The 15,334-nt window shown below is 37.2% G+C and overlaps 1 protein-coding gene across 2 annotated transcripts in view; it reads left to right on the forward strand.

Annotated features, from left to right (window-relative positions):
- LOC137176124 (plexin-B2-like) overlaps window positions 1-15,334 on the forward strand; it is a 206,942-nt gene that overhangs the window by 58,229 nt on the left and 133,379 nt on the right. For both annotated transcript variants that reach the window (XM_067582193.1, XM_067582196.1), the window contains exon 2: window positions 2,975-3,032. The gene's annotated coding sequence lies outside the window, so the exon portion shown is untranslated. The remainder of the gene's footprint in view (window positions 1-2,974; window positions 3,033-15,334) is intronic.

The following is a 15,334-nucleotide window of genomic DNA, read 5'->3' on the forward strand; positions in this document are numbered from 1 at the left end:
TGATCATTGTTTCCTAAAGCCCAAGATGTCTTGTTTTGTCCCAGCCACAACAGTCCACAACCCAAATATATTCTGTTTAATAAAGGAAAGAAATTACTTTCCTCTCACCTATTATGACTCAATTCTAAATGAAAAACAACAAATCTTCCCCATATTGATCACTCGGACTCTTTTGGGAAATACATGACAATTTATAAATAGCTTCTCTGTTCAACACAAACATCTCTTTCCTTCTTTTTCTTTCCAAATGGTGGAGACTCATGAGATATAGAAACGTGACTAGCCACTCTACTCTTGAATATTGCAGATTATTAAGTCCCAAGGACATTCGGTGCTGCGATACAGAAGGTTGTATTTACCGCTGGAAAGGTGCAGGATTGATTAGCAGGTGGTTGGATGAATGCATAATATCCAGTTAATTAAGGAGTGAACATTAAAAAATCCTTCCAACCTTCATTTTAATAAGTGCAGATGAATGAGCAATGAATGAATGAAAAAGGACATTTTAACATCCTTTTATTTCATAAATTAGATGTGTTATGGTCTTGATGAGATTATAAACAGCATATTTGGCTTTCATCTGCAGATGGAACTTATTATGGTGATAAAAGCAATAACCACAACAACTAATGTGACGAAATGTTCATACGTATGATAACAAATGAAGCATCTCCATGACAACGGAGCAAATTTCATTTGCAGTTGAAGGCCAAAAATTTGTGGCTGAAAGCTTTGGAAAATTAGAAAATTAACCTTCAAATTTTTCTTTTTGACAAGCTCAAATTGATTTAGAATTTTTCTATTTTCTATCCATCTACACACATTACACTGTAGAGCCAAAGAAAACCATTTTTGTAGAAGTTTTTTAAAATGGAAAAATATATCCTTGCATTTGCAGATGATGTTATGTTTTCTGTGCAGTTTAGGTTTTTCTTGGTTGTTTGCAGGATATCTCGAAAACTAGCGTACAGATATAGATTCATATTTGGTGTTAAGTTCAGCTATGGGCCATGGAAATGATTAGCTTTGGTGCGGATCCAAGAATATTTTTAAGGATTTCTTCTTCTTTAAGGACATTTTATCTTTTACATTTTCAAAATTTTACAAGGTAATACTCTTGCAAGTGTCTCAAAAGCATAATGACACTGACAAGGGTCCAAATTCAAATCCTTCTCTGTGATAAAAATTACAAATTTATAGGGGTCATGCAACCTTGGCACTGGTAGATGCTTTTTAAAAATATTATTTTCACAGGAATTTTATATTTTTTTTTATTTTTTATGACTTTTATGAGATACAATAGTGGAGAGACGACAGGATTTGAACCAGAGACGTTGCGATTCATGTAGGGCTGCAACTAACCATTATTGTCATTATCAATTAATCTGCAGAGTATTTTCTTGATTATTGTCAAAAAATAGTGAAAAATGTGTGTTATAACTGCCCTCGGCTCAAGGCAATGTATTAAGACGCCTGACTAACAGTCCAAAACCCAAATATATTGAGTTAACTGTCATATATGACACATAAAAGCAGGAAACCTTCGAATTTGAAAAGCTGAGAATTTTTTACATAAATCATTATTTGATTATCAAAATAGTTGCAGAATAACTTTCTGTCGATCTACTAATAGATTAATTGACTTTTTTGTTGCAGGTCTAGGTTCATGGTTGGCATATTATATGTAGTATTTAATGAAGTAGGAACCGTGGTGATCCTGTCTTCAATCAGCAGCATCTTTCCAGACTCTACTCTGTTGTTCCTGCAGGGTTTTTGCTGTAGGTGTTGACTTTATCATCTGTACTTCCCTAGATTTTAAACTCAGTGGTATCTTGAGGAGCTGCACAGACGAGAATTTTATATATATAAAGATTTTTTGGAAATAATATATCATCAAACTGTAGATACAACAGACGATGCAGTCCACACATTTAATCATTCCTCCACCCCAGGCTGCAAAATTATGTCTTACAATATCTCTTATAAGAAAACATCTACTCTTTTTTTGCATTTTGCATTTTCCAAACAGAAGATAAAAGTATGTCCACATATATGTTTTCCAATGACAACTGGTTGAGCGTTTTTTAAAGATTCCCATTGTATGAAGCTCGATGTTAACAGGCGTCTACACGAGAAGAATTTGGATCAGGATGCTGTACAATGAAAAGCCATGAAGTCAATTTAATCAATGCTAACCATGTAGTATTGAAATCTGTGCTATTCTGGGGTTGATTGTCATGCCAGGCTGTGGAGTGAAGTGGTCTGACTCATGGATGATTGGTACTGTAGGTGGTTGATTAGTTTGGTCCAGATTACATGGACCGCTAAAGTCTGATTAGCGTGTGTCATAGAAAAAGTTGGAGGCTGAATCTTGCCCACATAAGTGTAATTAGCATCTGTGTGTGTGTGTGTGTGTGTGTGTGTGTGTGTGTGTGTGTGTGTGTCCTACTTTGTCAAGTACTTCCACCACCAGGCTCTTCTTGCAGAGATGGTGTGTGGGCGTTGTCTTTCTCCAAAGCAGACTTTCTCGCTATTGCTTTCCTCTCCAGTTTTTAGCTGTTTCTCCGCATAATTAACCTTCATTCAAATGGCATTTTGTTCATTTACATGTTTAAACCCTAATTGACCACTCACACTGATGAAACACTTATAAAGCTCCCATGGGATGATTCGTATAAAACTCCAATTTAAGCTAAAAGTAATTTTTGCAGTAATGTTCTTGTGGTTTCTGTTTTCAGCCCCTGAATATATTTTACTCTCATGGGAGCTGATGGTTATGCACTTTATTTCTTCAGTACAAATAAAGTTCTCTGCACAGTTTGAAGATGAAAACCTGGCAAATTACCCTTTTAAAGTTGGATGTTTAAGTAAAGTGGATATCCTTTTTTGCATTAATAATGCCAAAATGTAAGTCAAGTAAAATGTATCCAAACTTTTTAATAAAGCAACTTCTTTATGTGTTTTTTTTTTCTAGGAGAGGAGAGTGAGGTGGTTCATTTCATCGGACTTCTACAGGCCTGAACACTGAACAGGTAAGGAAAAAATAAGATTTTATCATCTTCTCTTCCTGTTTCAGCTCTTCTCAAATTGGTGTTCTTCTTCACAGATTATATTTTTACACCTCTCCTTAAAGGTTAAATGAAACAGAAACATCCTGCATATAAGGACATGTTGGTGAAGGTGATGGTGTAAACAAAAATCCATCACTAAGTTTTATCCTGCCGCTTTTCCCCTTTGTGTCAAATCAAACAGCCTTTCTTTCCTTATCTGATATCCTATTGGTTTACAGTTGATGATGGTCCCGCTCTGTGTCTATTTACATTTATATTTAGTCATAGTGAGGAAAGACAATCAAGCGTTAGAGGACAGTGAATCAAAAAGAGTCATGGTACAAATTCTCAAGTAGTTGATCAGGTACAAGTGCAATAAGTTTTTGTTTTTTTGTTTAAATTTTTGTTGTTTTTTAAAAAAAATTACAACTGGAAGTAGACAAGTGCACAAGAAATACCATAAACATCAACAGAAATTACATCTCATCATAGTAGTTATGATACCATTTTAAGGGGCATTTAAAGTGATAATGAATAAAAATTGATATTTTCTAAATTTGTTTAATCAAATACATAAATTTTGGCTCTTGTGTTTGTCCTTGGCACTTCTACAATATAGTAGAAAAAACAGTGGTAATACATTTTTGTGAAACAGAGGATAAATCCCGAGTGCCATGCCAATAGTCCAACAGCCCATTATTGCAAAACCCCAATAGTTTGAAAAACTCTCCATTGGACCGAAAGCCCAATAGTCCAACGGCCCATTATTGCAAAACCCCAATAGTTTGAAAAACTCTCCATTGGACCAAAGGCCCAATAGTCCAATGGCCCTTTATTGCAAAACCCCAATAGTTTGAAAAACTCCCCATTGGACCAAAGGCCCAGTAGTCCAATGGCCCATTATTGCAAAAAAAGCCTGCTGCTCTGAAAATAGTTGTTGTTTTTATTTTTTGAAGAATCATATTGTTTCCTAGTGGCACAGTTGCAAATGTTCTGAGGCCTGCTGCTATTTTAAATGATCTGAAATGGGCAAACCAACATTATCTTTTCTCTAAATCTAAAAATGTCAAGTTGTCTCTATTTTCCATCCATCCAACAACTTTTTTCTGGTTAACTTCTTGTGTGTGTATATAATGAGCATTACAGCCAATTGCGTGTTGTTTTATAGATAAATTCCTCCACTCAAGACAAAAGGCTCCCGCTTTCTTTATAAAAGGCTTTTGTCATATAAAATTCTCATAAAAGCAGTTCATTAAACTGGACTTGCTGTGTCAACACATAGCTTTGCAGAGCTGTTACCTAGTCATTTAGCCCTATAACACACACAAACACACATTATTACTCCGGCGCGGCGCTCTGCTGCAGTGTGTGAGTGGGAAGCTGTCAGGATGCTAAAACGTATACAGGAAGGCAGGTCCGATAGTACGACTGATACAGGAAGTAGTTCAGCTGTAATAATAAAGTGTTTATAGAACTGTGCTGATGTTTATCACAAAGTGTTTTTAGTACAATCAGATGCTGCCTATTTATAATTTAACAAAGTGATCCTATCTGGTGTTTCCTACAGTAAGTGTAAACAGAGTCTCTATTCAGCTCACCTCACTTGGAGTAGAGGAGCTGTTGTTCTTGTTGGTCATAGTTGGAGCTGCGGATCAAACCTAAATGTGTCAATTAAAGCCCCAATAGATTAGTCGATCAACAGAAAACATATCAGCAACTATTTTTGATAATCTAATAATAGTTTTAGTCATTTTGTAAGCAAATATGCCAACATTTCCTGCATTTACGTCCTCAAATGTGATGATTTAATGCTTTTCTTTGTCATACATGATTGTAAACTGAGTATCTTCAGGTTCTGGGCCATTAATCAGACACTTAATGACTCTAGGAACTCATAACTGCTATTTTCACAAATATTTGACATTTTATAGACAAAACAATACATCTATTTATCAAGAAAGTAATCAGCAGATTATAAAACTGTCAAATACTGGAAGTTGGCATTGAATTTCTGGCTAAAATTTTAATTTTGTTTGCTTTTCAGACACATTTTAATCATAGTTTTACCAATTTCTGTTGTACAGCTTCCTGTACTGAAGAAACAATTGATTTTTCTGAACTTTGTCTTCTTTTGTGAAATGGAGAAAAAAAGTCTTCTTGTAGAAAACCATGTTGATATTTCTCACTGTAAGGTGTGGAAAAGTATTATTTTGGTATCAGCACTGAAACTCAGGTAGCACTAATATTGTAAAATTTCAAATGGTAGCTGAGTCACAATCCAGATGAGGAAAGAAAAGTGGGTCAGATGTGAAAGAAAAATATATAATAATACAAAGTAAAGTTGTACTAAGAGCTCGCTTGGATACAAATCAGTATTTATTGCGGTGAATGTTCAGTGTTCTTTCTTTTTTGCTTTGTTGTTGCTGTTCAGGTTGTTTTGGGGAATGGACTCAGTCATAAGTTAAAACTAGTTTGTTGTTGTGCACATTCTTGCCAGATGTGAGTTTTTAGAGCAAATTAAATAAAATGAGTCACTAGTAACAGCTCATTTCTACAAATTAACAGGTTTTTTCTACTAGCGCTAAAAGGATTTGTCTGGTCTTTTAAAAGTCAATCAGCAGATTGACCAGATACCAGATAATTGATAATAATCACAAGTACAAATACAAATATTTGTAAAATAAAAAATATTTCCAATTCAGTCATTATGTTATGAAATATTTTGGTTATTTGGTCACTGAAGCAGCACCGTTGTGTGGATGAAGACCATGAGATGTGGTTGATAGCTTGAGTCAAGCTTTTTTTTGTGAAATTATGCTCTGTCACTTCCTCATTCAGCGAATGGGAAGCTGTGTCCAAACTTTTGACTGGTGCTGTATTTATTCATTTATCTTGGCTGCTGATCGGACTAAACAATAAATGTGATTAAATGATAGGCTGCGGAGTATTTTAATGGATTCTTGTTGTTATCCGGTTCCATTCATAGATTAAACAATTAATTAAGAGCATTCAATAAATGGATACGGAAAATAATAATTAGTTGCAGCCCAACTTTCTACTGACACAATTACTGTAAGCGTGGTTATAACAACAAAGCTCAGCAATGAAAATAAATGGAAGTGCAAAACTGTGAAGTGTAACTGTGAGTTATTTTCCACTTCTTATATCTTCATATGTAGTTTCTTTATTTTTCTCACACGTACTCTTCTCCCACTTTCCTCTGGGAGATGTACAGGAAAGCACTGGTTTGTTTTCTAGGAGGAAGTTCATCGTGTTTGCATCTTTATTTCTGTGTGGGTGTTTGTGTGTCTCAGAGGGGAGCTGCAGCTGTGAAGGCTGCTGGCTCAAAAAAATGTGAACTCAACTCGCACCGTGCACTTCCAAAACGACAGACAAGAGAAGAGACGGGGACTGTAGGTATTACTGTCAACAACCCTGAGAAGTCTCTTTAAAGCTCAAATGCAGATTTGAGTATCATAGCTGTTAATTTTAAGCATCTATTCTGCCTGGATTATAAGGATATTTAGAAAGTTTTAAGTTATTGCACACGATTCAAGAGCTTCTCCAAATCATCAACTGTAGTTTCATCCTCGAGATGCTTTCACCTTAATAAATTTAGTGATGTTTTTTTTAGGGAGTCATGGAGGGGAAAATAACTAATTTGAGAAAGGAAGCAATGTGGGGTGTGGGATAAAAAGCACAGATGGGTTAGCGACACACTGAGATCAAAATATACCACGTTAAAAAAACAATTTTGTAAAATGAATATTTGATATAAGGGGACAAAAAAAAATCTCATTTACATATCAATTATATTTCAAACTTTGGGAAAAGCCACTAAGCTACATGTACAACTGTCCTCGCATACACCTGAGATTGAAATTGTATCACCTCCAATATCCCTTTACTCCACCACAGAGCTTTCATGTTTGCACAGGGCTCAGTTAACGAAAGGCATTCTCAATTTCATGTGAGCTCCAAATTTGCCCTGCAGGACCTATTCTGTGGCAGCGAGGATGTTTCAGCTAACTACCAGAAGGAAGCAATTGTGCATACAGAGACTGAACACCTATATTTCAACAGGAAAGGAAAATGTTTCATCTCTCATTGATGGATTAAAGAGATCTGTTCTCGGTTAGTCAGGTAGAAGCGGGTGTGCTGTGAAATCCAAAATGTTGACTGAGGTGGTTCCGAACTTGACTTGATATTCACTGGAAAACAGACACTTCAGATTAAACCTGATTTGGATCCAACGAAATGCTGAACAAGACTTTTTTTAGACGAACAAAATGTTACAATTAACTACTCAGTGAATCTCGGTTTACGCCATGGTTACATTACGTAATCAACGTAGCCACGCCCTAAAGCATATCCTGCTTTATTGTCTATTTTACCTTAAATGGGGCCATAATTTACAAAATGAACATCATGATGTATTGCAAAAGACTTGAAACTAGTGATTGAGATCATAAACTCATTAGGAAACAGTTTACTAAGGTAATAAATCAAGAGAGAAGTAGGGTCATTTTCTCATAGACTTCCATACAATCGGACTTCCTTTTGCAGCCAGTGGAGTCGCCCCCTGCTGGTCGTTAGATACAATGCAGGTTTAAGGCACTTCCGCATTAGCTTCACTTTTCAGCCCAGGATCTACCTGCTTGGATCCAGCTCAGGTGACAATAATTGATTGATTGTGACATTGTATGTTTATAGAGGCTCTTTTACTATATACACATTCTGTATACCTTGCAATTTTTAGGCCATATCGCCCTCACCTAGTTCCAAAAACCTGGCTAAACTTTTGACTTTTTTACAGCCTGTCAGAGTTCATCGTCAGCAATTTCTTTGTCGAGTACAATGTTATCTATGTTAGCCACTAGAACTAATGGCTAAAATTACAAAATAGCATTGTAAGACGCAAGTTATACTGAAACAAAATAATACTGGAGATCCTTTTTTTAAAATTTCCAGTGTTCCACAGCTCAGAAGTTGCATGCTGAATAATAAAAGAAAACTCAGAAGGGCAGTGGCTTAAGGTGAATTCCATTGTTGCGAACCTGTGCATTTTATAAATTGAGCCTCTATTTTTTTTGTTAGCCGGGAATATCCGCAAAATACTGAAGCCATATTATAGCTGATGTAGCTCAGAATCTTTTGCAATTGGATGCAAAGTTCACACTTGACAGGTCTGACTTCTGCCCCATCTTCATTAGACATTAATGTATGCCGGATATAGTTTGAATATTGTATCATAATATATATAATTCACTATTTCCTTGAATATTGTATAAAGCTGCTGTATTTGAATTCAGAGACAGTAACGCCGCAGGTGACAGATGGATAGACACCGATAGAGAGAATAAATACATCAAGAATTAGACACAAGAAAGCAGAAAATGGAAGGTTGAGAGATGAATGGACAGAGATAGGAAAGAGTGTGTGCGTGTATATACATATAGACGTTTGCTAATGATTTGAATGTATCAGATTCTTACAATAACAGGTTGATTATGTTGACCCGTGTGATGGAGAACGTGTCTGTGCTCATGAAAAACATCGCCTCGTCTGTAAATGTGCTGATGCGCTTCTTCAATGTGGGGGGAGAAAAAAAAGTGATCTCTCTCTCTCTCTCTCTCTCTCTCTTATCTCTCTGCCTTTATTATACCCCAGCATTTAGATGGGTACAGCATGAGATGAGAGAATCAGTTTGTATTGAACATGGTTGAATGCAGTGCTGATGAAAGCTCATGCTGATAATAGCTTTTTCATTATGTCCTTAGCCAGGCTTGGCATTTCATTTTCTATTGCGGGGGGAGAGAGAGAGAGAGAGAGAGAAGTTCTGATTTTCACTTCTGCAGCTTTGGGTGGGTGCGGTGTCTTTTGACTGGAGTTCGATTGTAGTGTTTGTGAGAATATTATTTCTTATATTACATTTCTGCTCGATTAAGCACCATGGAGAAACATGGGGGGTGTAGGGGTGTAAGTGGTTGTATTTACTCCTAAAAATAGACGTCAATGCAATTTAAGAAGAATCCAACGGAAGCGAGATGTGATTTTTACCATTTAAACTGTGGTATTGATGTAATTGATGCTGCAGTCATCAGTGTGGTCACGGTAGCACAACTGTATTCCCCAGTTTGGTGGCGAGTAGGGCTGCAATTAACAATTATTTTCATTATCTCGATTAATCGATTGATCGTTTGGTCTATAAAATATCAGAGAAGGTTGAAAGATGTCGATCACTGTCTTGTTTGTCCCAACCAACAGTCCACAACCCAAAGATATTCAGCTTACAATCATAGAAAACTAAATAACCAGAAAATATTCACATTTGAGAAGCTGTTGATCTTCTGTTGATCAGCTAATCGATTAATCGACTAATCGTTGCAGCTCTAGTGGTGAGTAGATGGGCACAAGGGCAGGTCCATGCAGGGAAGAAATTTTAAAGAGATGAATGTCAATAGATGGTTTTTTAATCCAAACAAACCTCAACAAGAATAAAAAAGTACAATCAGAACTCTCTTAAGCTTTTAGCCACATTTTGACCAAACGTTGATTCATTGCACATTGGTTTATAATAGCCTAGTTTTAAAAGTCTAGAAAAGTTATCATGGAAGCTATTATTTTATACTCTGTCTTGACAGTTTTTTAGATTAACAGTAGAATTTGGCTGTTCATTTTACAAACTAATCTATCTTGGAAGCTGCTCGCACTTTTTCGTCCATTGGTGAGTCTTGCATTGAGATTAATGAGGGGTTTTTTTTTTTAAATGTATTTTTTGACGTAGTACTAATGTTGACCTGACCACCGCCTTAAGACTGTAATGGAGAAAAATCCATTTGTTACATGAGTCAGTAGGTCAGTTCATTCATCCTCAAGAGGAAACTGTAAATCTCGTGGATCTAAATGTTTAAGTATTATATTCATATTGGAAAAGAGACCCCCACCACTGCGTCCATGCCTTGGAATTCTTGGAATGTCATAAAAGTTCGAGAGGCTTGTCCGTGACATGGAAACAAAGAGAAAATTTGGAAAACTCTCTGAAGTCATACAATGAGATATTTTCCAACTTTGACTACAGTAACAAACCAGCAAAGAACATTTTTATTCACTGCAGTCATTGAAGCCTTTTTGACAAAGTCAATTACTGTGGAAAAAGTCATAAATTTACATGAAGGCCACAGGATTCAACCCAGTTCCCACACCCTTTAGTTGCAGCAGATTGGAAGTTGTGGGATTTTTTTGTATACATGGCAAACACCTCATTCTTCTGATCTATAGAGATGCCCTTTGGGAGAGGATTTGGAGGAGACTGACGTAAAAAAAAAAAATCCACTTCATTACCATCCCGCCTGCTCTCTCTGACTCCCTCTTCCCTGAGGAATGTCAGTCATGTTGAGCAGAACCAGATGTGTGTGCCTCCACCTTTCCAACCATCCGTCCCGACTTTACAACGGCTGTGTCTGGTTTGGTACGGGGTTTTAAAAGCTGATAGAGATAATGTTGGGAATTTTCATAGAAATTATTCCTATTCTCTTGGTGGGAGAGCCACATTTTTAAAAGGACATCAGGGCTGTGGTTGTATTTGGGAACTTGCAGTTATGAATGTGGGGGATTAAGTGAACGTGAAGCAGGTAGGTGTTTAGTCAGTCTTCTCAAGGGACGTAAAGGAATATAACGTACATGTTGCCAGATACTGTCACTTTGTAAATCCTTAGAAATGAGTTCTCATAGAGTGCTGTGGAGGTGGGAGGAGGGGAGATATTGAGGGAGTAAATGAAGGTAAAGAGCAAGAACACAAGGCAGAAAGATCCAGACAAACAGTTAGAGACACTATAGAAATATCTTTCTTTAATGCTCTCCTATATTGGTTTTGCTCGGTGTATCTTAGATTTGCCTGCCCTCTGCTTTTTTCTCATTTCCTGCTCTTTACCTCTCTCCAAACATATCTCTGTAAACAAAGAAATTCTTCCACCAACATGGATCCATTTAGGTTCCACTTCATTTCGGAGCCGGTCTGTCTCAGCGGCCTTGATCAGCGCATACCGAGAGATGCCAGATTCAACATTTCTTGTCAGACTGTTAAACAAACGTCCGCAGCTCTGTTGAACTCCCAACCTTTTATCTCAACCAGTCACTCCTCTCTCTCACTCAGCCCTTTCTTTCTACCCTCATGTGTTTTCATCTTTGCATTCCTCATTTCCTCTCCTCTTCATTACTAATACAACCACTCCAGTGTATCTGTGATCACAGTGATATTTGTTGTTTTTGATTTGTTCGGTTCTCTAAACTGCTACGATGGGTATGATAGATAACCAAATTACCAGGTATCCAGATCATATTGTCACCCTGTACTTTAGTTGACAGCCATTTTCAGTTATATTAAGTGTTATATTACCCAAAAATTAAATCTTTCAGTGGTGCCTTTCTAATCCCCTTCAAAGTAATCTCCTTGAGTTGCGGTATATGTCTCCCATTTCCTGGAAACATCACCTGTAGTCATCTTTTATCACCGTGTCGAGCCTCCTGACATTCTTCCTGGATTTCTTCCTCACCACTACATCCTATTCCTGTGCTATCGATGGCTCCCGGAAATTTTGGGATTTTTGTGTTATTTATGTTTACACCTCCAACCACCAGGTGGCACTTCCTTGTTTTGGATAATTGAGAGTTGCACTTAAGGAAGTCAAGGTTGATCAGCTTCAGGTGTGTGAAAGACGTACAGTTTTTGATTGTGCTAATGCTGCTCCACACCCCAGCCTTTGTTTATGTCCAATTATCTTGTGTTTGTAGTACATTTTAGGGTTTATTCTTTAATCTAATTAGTCGATGGACAGAAAATTAATCATCAACTATTTTGATTAATCCATCAGTATATCTGAGTTTGAGAAAAATGTAAATTGATGCAGAGTGAGGGTCTCTGGCGCAACTTCACCTACTTCCAAGGTGCACGGAGAGGGGAAAGAAGTCTAGAAAGATGAGAACTCCAGCAATGCGTCGGCTTGTGGCCTTCATCAGGGTCCATCGACACGTTGGTCAACTAATAAAATTGTTCTTCATACTACAAGTGTTACTGGAGTTCTCATATTTCTAGAAAAATGTAAATTCTCAGACACCTTGATGTACATCACTCCTTTTTCAATCTGGGAACCCATCGGCTACTGGTCTGATGATGGTTTAGCCTTTGGGGGCAATGGCCAATGTTTCAGGACTTCTGGTGTACCCAAGAGTTGGAGTTGAGAGTTTACAACTGGATGGTTTCACAAGTAGCCAGTTTACACTCAGTTAAGAGGTTAAAACCAAACAGACATCAATACTTCTTGTAGGTGTTTTAGGTCCAGACGTCATTTCGACCACCCCACACGGACTGTTTACCAGCATTCAACCAAAGCATGTTCCTGTCGAAATCACCGGAGCAGAAACTGGAACCAGAACGCTTCAGATCCCAAAATCTTGTCCATTGCCTGCAGATCCTACATTCATATGCAGGTATCTGCTTTTCAGTCTTCTTTGATAGTTAACTGAATATCTTTGGGTTGTGGACTGTTGATCAGGACAAAAGGAAACATTTGAGGACGTCATCTTCGGATTCAGGAAACAGTGGTAGACATTTTTCATCATTTTCTGATATTTTATGGACCAAACAGCTAATCGATTAATCAATACCTAATAATAACTATAAACTGTTATTTGCAGCCCTATTCTGATTAATTTGAACTTGGATAAGAAAGACTCTCATCTCATCATGTAGTTACTCACTCATTAAATCTATGACCTTTGCTTTGAAACGCCAGTCGAAATCAAAGGTTTTTTTTTTTTTAATTGTATTTCATGAAAACTTTATAATTTCTTGTGAAATTAGTGGAGGCACACTACAGTATATTTTAGACCAGGCAGTATTCTTCCGTAAAACACTGCAGGAAAACTCATTTGATAATTGCTTGAGAAATCACTTCTGCGATTAATCGATTAAAAATAGTTTTCAATTGATTTCCTGTCAGTAGACAAATTGTTTCAGCTCTGCATTTATGTTTTAAAGAAGAAGAAACATTTGTTCTCCTGCCACAGTTCCTCCAGCCTCGCCTCCAATGATTAAGTGTAACTTTAGAGTGCTTCATAAATCACCGTATCGATCAATTGACTAATAGTTTTAGCGCTAAAGACAAGAGGGAACGCCTAATTAAAGACAGAATTAGTTGCACTTCTAAGAAAGGGAATTAAAATATGTTTTTTTATCTTAAATTAATCTTAAAAATATTAACAGATTCAGACAAAACTGTGTCACAGTTTAGCGCCGCTACTTTTAATAATAATAATTCATTCCTGCATGAGGAAGCTGATAAAAAAAAAAAAAGATTAGAATCTTTTAAAACTAAAGTCCTCCCAATCTTTGTTGTATCGGTTCGTTAATAAATGCATAATAAATCAAACTAAATTTTAATGAAAGCATACTTATCGGACCCATTTATCAGTATTGCATTGGACTCATTACCCCCTCTGAACTCTGAAACAGTGCTGCAGAGTTACGCAAAGACACAGTGCAGTACAGTGTAGAGGAGGATTTTGCCCCTGCATGCCTTTGGCCACATAAACAAACTGATTAACTGTGTGTGTGTTTGTGTGTGTGTGTGTGTGTGTGTGTGTCCGTGCATGTGTGTGTGATCTGGTGACACAAAGCAGAAGTGGTCTGGTCTGCTTTGCTTCTAGCAGATGAAAAGAGAGAGAGAGAAAGAAACGAGGGATGGAGGATGGAGGGATGGAATGAAAAGAGAGGTGGTGTGTTGTGTTTGCAAAATGGGTCAAGAGGAAGTTGAGGGGTGTGTTTTTTAAGTGTGTCTATTTGTGTGTGTGTGTGTGTGTTTGATGTTTCACAGCTGAGGCCATATTCCCAGTAAGTGTGGGAATTTAATGTGTATGTGTGTGTGTGTGTGTGTGTGTCGATGGTGCATAACTTAATTCCAGAGGGAAGCCAAAGCAACATCGCCTCTGTTTCCTGTCCTAATTGCTTAAAATCCTACACAAATAAGCCTACACACACACACACACAGACACACACAGAAATACACACGTCAACACAGTCATTTACACATTTTCAAATCCGATGTTTAAAAAGGACTTATGCAGACAGTTTAAGCATTTGCATAGTTTTAACATTCATTATCTTTTTTTTTTTTTTTTTTGACAGAATAGCTCATTTATCTTTTTTCACAGTACTTGCACACACGATTTCAGTTTTGTTTCGTCTCTATTTTTATCTTCTTTACTCTGGTTTTATCCTTTGTTTACCTTTTTTCTTCCTCTCGGTTTTTATTTGTCAGTTTATCCCTTTATGCCCTTCCCTTTATTCTCTTTTGTTCCAACATCTTTCGTTGAAGGTTAAACCGGCCCTTTTATTTACAACCTTTCTGGTCTTTTGACTCCTCGTTTTGTGGTCTCTGATGTAAAAAGTGATACTTCAATGTCCCCTGGATGGACTCTGGTAGTTAAAATTCTCCTCTAAAGGTTGATATAAGACTGTAACTTCCTGTTTTCCTTTAGAGAAATGTTGAATTCACTGCAAACTTAAAAAAGAAAATCCCTAAATCAGGTTTGGACTGACATGACCTCATTGCACTTGACTATATTTGACATGTGTTTGTATATTTTGCCAACCAGAACATGAAGTTGTCATATGATCCTTACAGCTGTGTATCGAACGCATCTGACTACGGACGACTCCCTAAAGTTTGATGTATGTGTGTGTGTGTGAGAGAAATAGACTATTTACGGGTGTGTAGGAGATCAGCTTGTAATTGCATGTGATCTGGTTTATTTAAAAGTTCTGTTTTTTACGGCAGAAGTCTTTGAATTTCACTGCAGTCGTGTGAAAATAGATTTGTCCAGGCCTTCTGTGGAGAAATCTGATTTTAGGCTCCTTGTAACTGTGACCTTTAACCTGTAATCGAGCTTGTGACTGTACATGATGGTCCACGTGAACATAAACTGATTTAATAATGATGTCAAAGGTGGCTGCTCACGCCTCACCTGGTCGAGACAACACCCTGTTTTCCAAGACATCACCTGGATCTCCTGGATTTTAGGTGACTTTCTGGCATTTTTCTGGCATTTTTCTGGATCCCTCTGCAGTTGCACCCGTTGTTGTGCCAGCACAGTGGTCTCAAAGAACATAATACGGAGGGCATGTTTTTGATTAAGTACAATTGTCTGTCTGCACACAGCCTTAGAGGTGATTCAGTTCAATTTAATGACTTAATTCATTCCCAGCAGGACAGTTAAATAGTAAA

Source organism: Thunnus thynnus, chromosome 23 (genome assembly GCF_963924715.1).
Source record: "Thunnus thynnus chromosome 23, fThuThy2.1, whole genome shotgun sequence".
NCBI classification, from domain to species: domain Eukaryota; kingdom Metazoa; phylum Chordata; class Actinopteri; order Scombriformes; family Scombridae; genus Thunnus; species Thunnus thynnus.